Raw genomic sequence first — 6,000 nt, 5'->3', positions numbered from 1 at the left:
TACTTGTTTCTGCCTATTTTATATATAGTAGTGTGTATTTGTTAATCCCATACTCCTAATTTATCTTCCTTCCCCCTTTACTAACCGTAAGTTTGTTTTCTATACCTTCAAGTCTTTCTGTTTTGTAAGGTCATGTGTATAATCATCTTTTAGATTCCACATGTAAGTGATATCATACATATGTCTTTCTTTGTCTACTTGTGAAAACCAAGTGGATTTCTCTAGAACCATCCATGTTGCTGCAAATGGCAATATTTCCTTCTTTCTTATGGTTAAGTAGCAGTCCCTTGTGTGTGTGTGTGTGTATATATATATATATATATGCTTATCCCCATGGACAGAGGAGACTGGCGGGCTACAGTCCACTGGGTTGCAAAGAGTCAGACACGACTGAGCGACTAAGCACACACACATTCTGGCAGGACTTTTTCTCAGTAAGTTTCAGAAAGTTGTGGATTCTCTTTTCTGTACCTATCAAGTGCAAAAGTCCACCAGTGAATGAATGGGTAGAGAAGATGGAGTATGAATATACAATGGAAAGTTATTCAGCCTTTATAAAGAAGAAAACCCAGCCACAGGGGACAATGTGGAATAAACCTGGAGAGTATTATGCTAAGTGAAATAAGCTAGTCACAGAGGGACACATGCTACTTGATACTACTTGTATGGAGAATTTAAAGGGTCAACACCATCACCTATGTTCTTTCCCAAACTCACTGAATTGAAAAAAAAGAATCTAGTTCTTCAGCAAATTTAAAACTATACCTACACAGTGACTTAGACATTTCTTAGAATCATTTAAATTGTCCCCCAGTAATCTCCTCAAACATCATGACATTAAGTTCCCTCTGTAAACTGGTGATCCCCACACTTCTATCTCTGGCCTAGGCTCTCCAATAAATTCCAGACCCTACGTATCCTACTTCACATCATCGCTAGGATTTCTAACAGACACCTCAGAACAGAATTTCTGGTCTTCCCTCACAAAACCAGCCCCTCCAAAAGATATGTCCATGTCCTAACACCTGAAAGGGGAAATGTGACATCGTTTGGAAAAAGGGCCTTGGTGGATGTTGATTCAGTTCAGTTCAGTCACTCAGTCATGTCCGACTCTTTGCGATCCCATGAATCACAGCATGCCAGGCCTCCCTGTCCATCACCAACTCCCGGAGTTCACTCAAACTCATGTCCACAGAGTCGGTGATGCCATCCAGCCATCTCATTCTCTGTCGTCCCCTTCTCCTCCTGCCCCCGATCCCTCCCAGCATCAGAGTCTTTTCCAGTGAGTCAACTCTTCACATGAGGTGGCCAAAGTATTGCAGTTTCAGCTTTAGCATCAGTCCTTCCAATGAACACCCAGGATTGATCTCCTTTAGAATGGACTGGTTGGATCTCCTTGCAGTCCAAGGGACTCTCAACAGTCTTCTCCAGCACCACAGTTCAAAAGCATCAGTTCTTCGGCAATCAGGTTTTTTCACAGTCCAACTCTCACATCCATACATGACCACTGGAAAAACCATAGCCCTGACTAGTCGGACCTTTGTTGGCAAAGTAATGTCTCTGCTTTTTAATATACTATCTAGGTTGGTCATAACTTTCCTTCCAAGGAGTAAGTGTCTTTTAATTTCATGGCTGCAATCAGCATCCGCAGTGATTTTGGAGCCCAAAAGAAAAGTCTGACACTTGCAAAAAGAAAATGCACAACCTAAAAGTGGAGAATTAAGTATTAATTGGCGAATTTGCTGAGGACTTGAGCCTGAGGAGGCAGCTCTAAGATAGCTCTGAGAAACTCTTCTGAAGGTAGAGGAGAAGCCAGGATATAGAGTTTTTGGGACAACAGACAAAATAAAACCCCCATGTAGTGGAATATTAAAAGATTACCATTTTTTAAGGAAAAATGAGACATTTCAAGTTACTTAACTTAGCGCTTGTCTTTTGTTTAGGAAGATGCAAGAGTTCATTGAAATCATTCTTTTTTTTGCAGGGAGGGGGACCCTTTCCAGGGCCGGAAACTAGGCTCTTGTCTAACACTTGGAAATGAATTGTCCAAGGAGACCCATGTGCTGACAAAGCAAGAGACTTTATTGGAAAAGGGCACCCGGCTGTAGAGCAGAAGGGTAAGGGAACCCAGGAGAACAGCGCTGCCACATGGCTCGAAGTCTCAGGTTTTATGGTGATGGGATTAGTTTCCAGGTTGTCTTTAGCCAATCATTCTGACTCAGAGTCCTTCCTGGTGGTACATCTTTATTCAGCCAAGATGGATGACAGAGAGAAGGATTCTGAGAGGTGGTTGGACATGTGGTATCTCCTTTTGACCTTTCCTGAACTCCTCCTGTTGGTGGTGGCTTATTAGTTCCGAGTTCCTTACCAGGCCTCCTATTGTAAAACAACTCATGCAAATGGTTACAATGGTGACTGGCGAGGGTAGGGGTTTCAGTCAGTGTGCTTTCCCCAACACTTTGATACACACCTAAACTATCTAGGGCCAGTATCCTGTTTTCTCCTCAACCCTGAATCCCCTCAGCCTGCATGGTCAGAGGGTGGCTGCTGACTAGGTGCCACAACACCCTTTGGTTACTGCTATGGCAGAACTGTACAAAAAAGATCTTCACGACCAAGATAATCACCATGGTGTGATCATTCACCTAGAGCCAGACATCTTGGAATGTGAAGTCAAGTGGGCCTTAGAAAGCATCACTACGAACAAAGCTAGTGGAGGTGATGGAATCCCAGTTGAGCTATTTCAAATCCTGAAAGATGATGCTGTGAAAGTGCTGCACTCAATATGCCAGCAAATTTGGAAAACTCAGCAGTGGCCACAGGACTGGAAAAGGTCAGTCTTCATTCCAATCCCAAAGAAAGGCAATGACAAAGAATGTTCAAACTACCGCACAATTGCACACATCTCACACGCTAGTAAAGTCATTTTCAAAATTCTCCAAGCCAGGCTTCGCATTATGTGAACCATGAACTTCCAGATGTACAAGCAGGTTTTAGAAAAGGCAGAGGAAGCAGAGATCAAATTGCCAACATCCGCTGGATCATGGAGAAAGCAAAAGAATTCCAGGAAAACATCTATTTCTGCTTCATTGACTATGACAAAGCCTTTGACTGTGTGGATCACAATAAACTGTGGAACATTCTGAAAGAGATGGGAATACCAGACCACCTGACCTGCCTCTTGAGAAACCTGTATGCAGGTCAGGAAGCAACAGTCAGAACTGGACATGGAACAACAGACTGGTTCCAAATAGGTAAAGGAGTACGTCAAGGTTGTATATTGTCACCCTGCTTATTTAACTTCTATGTAGAGTACATCATGAGGAACGCTGGGCTGGAAGAAGCACAAGCTGGAATCAAGATTGCCGGGAGACATATCAATAACCTCAGATATGCAGATGACACCACCCTTATGGCAGAAAGTGAAGAGGAACTAAAAAGCCTCTTGATGAAAGTGAAAGAGGAGAGTGAAAAGGTTGGCTTGAAGCTCAACATTCAAACAACGAAGATCATGGCATCTGGTCCCATCACTTCATGGGAAATAGATGGGGAAACAGTGGAAACAGTGTCAGACTTTATTTTTTTGGGCTCCAAAATCACTTCGGATGCTGATTGCAGCCATGAAATTAAAAGACGCTTACTCCTTGGAAGGAAAGTTATGACCAACCTAGATAGCATATTAAAAAGCAGAGACATTACTTTGCCAACAAAGGTCCGTCTAGTCAAGGCTATGGTTTTTCCCGTGGTCATGTATGGATGTGACAGTTGGACTGTGAAGAAAGCTGATCGCCGGAGAATTGATGCTTTTGAACTGTGGTGCTGGAGAAGACTCTTGAGAGTCCCTTGGACTGCAAGGAGATCCAACCAGTCCATTCTAAAGGAGATCAATCCTGGGTGTTCATTGGAAGGACTGATGCTAAAGCTGAAACTGCAATACTTTGGCCACCTCATGCGACGAGTTGACTCACTGGAAAAGACTCTGATGCTAGGCGGGATTGGGGGTGGGAGGAGACGGGGACGACAGAGAATGAGATGGCTGGATGGCACCACCGAATCGATGGACAAGAGTTTGAGTGAACTCCGGGAGTTGGTGATGGACAGAGAGGCCTGGCGTGCTGCGATTCATGGGGTGGCAAAGAGTCGGACACGACTGAGCGACTGAACTGAACTAAACTGAACTGAAGGAGGTGTCCCATCTGCTGTGAGATTCTTGACCCCCTTGGAATTGTCTAGAAGGAGGGGGATACATAACTGAGTACGAATTAGCTTTTCCAGAGACAGCCTGGGACGTGGGATATTTAACCCTTCTCTGTTTTCATCTGCACCCAATCAAGCCCACCAAGGCAGAACTGACTTCAAAAGTTAAAGGAGAAACGGTCTTGGACCACGTGGAATTCTGGTTTGGCCATGATGACCAGCAAATGAAGACCCGCTGATCTCCCTTCTCCTTCTGGGATCTGGCAGGTAAGGTTCTTCTCACCCCAATTAGGAAGGAGGGGAATGGCAATTTAAGTGTTTCATTGAGTGGAAATATCAGAAGTACTTAAGTTACCAAGAACTTTGTTGACAGAAATAAAAGGAAAAGTAGAAAGTCCAACAAGGTAAGCAAGATGGGAGGATATGAATCTAAGGCAACTGTATTGCAGTGCATGGTTGAAAATTTAAAGAAGGAGTTTGGAGGAGACTATGGGGTGAAGATGATGCCTAACCGCCTCCACATACTCTGTGAGGTCGATTGGCCCCCAGGGGAGTAGGATGGCCACCAGAGGACACCATGAACTTAAAAATAGTGGAAGCAGTTTATACAGTGGTCACAGGAGAGCTGGGACACTGGGATCAATATCGGTATATTGACTCATGTCTAGGGTTAGCTCAATACCCTCCTCCTTGGACGAGGTTCTGTATCCAGAAAGGAAAGGGAAAAATAATGGCACAAAAATGGACTGATGATAAAAAAGAAATTCTGCAGGATTTGGATGGTGATGACCTGCCCCCTCCCACATACTGGATGATGACGCGCCCACCTCCCAGTGATCCACCAGGATCAGAGGCTGCCTTAATGCCTGATCCAAGGCCATGTCCTGCAGCAGCCGCTGCTCCCCGCCAGCTCTCCCAGAGAAGGTAGAGAGAGGCACTCTTTCGGCAGGTTCCGATCCCATCGATGGAGACCTCTGGTCAATGCCCCCAGAATTCCACCTCAGCCGGATCTCCTAGATTGTATCCACCTCTCCCGGTGAGTACTGATAGGCTGCTGCTGCTGCTGCTGCCACTAAGTCGCTTCAGTCGTGTCCGACTCTGTACGATCCCATAGACGGCAGCCCACCAGGCTCCCCCATCCCTGGGATTCTCCAGGCAAGAACACTGGAGTGGGTTGCCATTTCCTTCTCCAATGCAGGAAAGTGAAAAGTGAAAGTGAAGGCACTCAGTCGTGTCTGACCCTTCGCAACCCCATGGACTGCAGGCTACCAGGCTCCTCCACCCATGGGATTCTCCAGGCAAGAGTACTGGAGTGGCGTGCCATTGCCTTCTCCGGTACTGATGGGAAGTGGGAAGAAAACACACGACTTAGACAGAGGCCGTGCTCTGCCAAGCAAAAGAGAGAAAGGATCCCACTACAGATGCCCCTCAGAGAACTACAACAGCCTTCGGTTCAGGACACATGTGGGCACTACCATCAGCCCCCTGTAGCCTATTATTACCAGCTGTTTTCCCGAGGGATATATTAAACTGGCAGAGGCACACTCCACTGTACTCAGGGGAGCCACAAGCCATGATTAGACTGCTGCTAAGTCACTTCAGTCGTGTCCGACTCTGTGTGACCCCATAGACGGAAGCCCACCAGGCTCCCCCGTCCCTGGGATTCTCCAGGCAAGAACAGTGGAGTGGGTTGCCATTTCCTTCTCCAACGTGTGAAAGTGAAGTCGCTCAGTCGTGTCCGACCTTTAGCGACCCCACGGACTGCAGCCTACCAGGCTCCTCCATCCATGGGATTTTCTAGGC

The sequence above is a fragment of the Moschus berezovskii genome, chromosome 15 (assembly GCF_049115385.1).
Source record: "Moschus berezovskii isolate FMDL1 chromosome 15, NW_MosBer_1.0, whole genome shotgun sequence".
NCBI lineage: Eukaryota > Metazoa > Chordata > Mammalia > Artiodactyla > Moschidae > Moschus > Moschus berezovskii.
Note: the sequence above shows the minus strand (reverse complement) of the source record.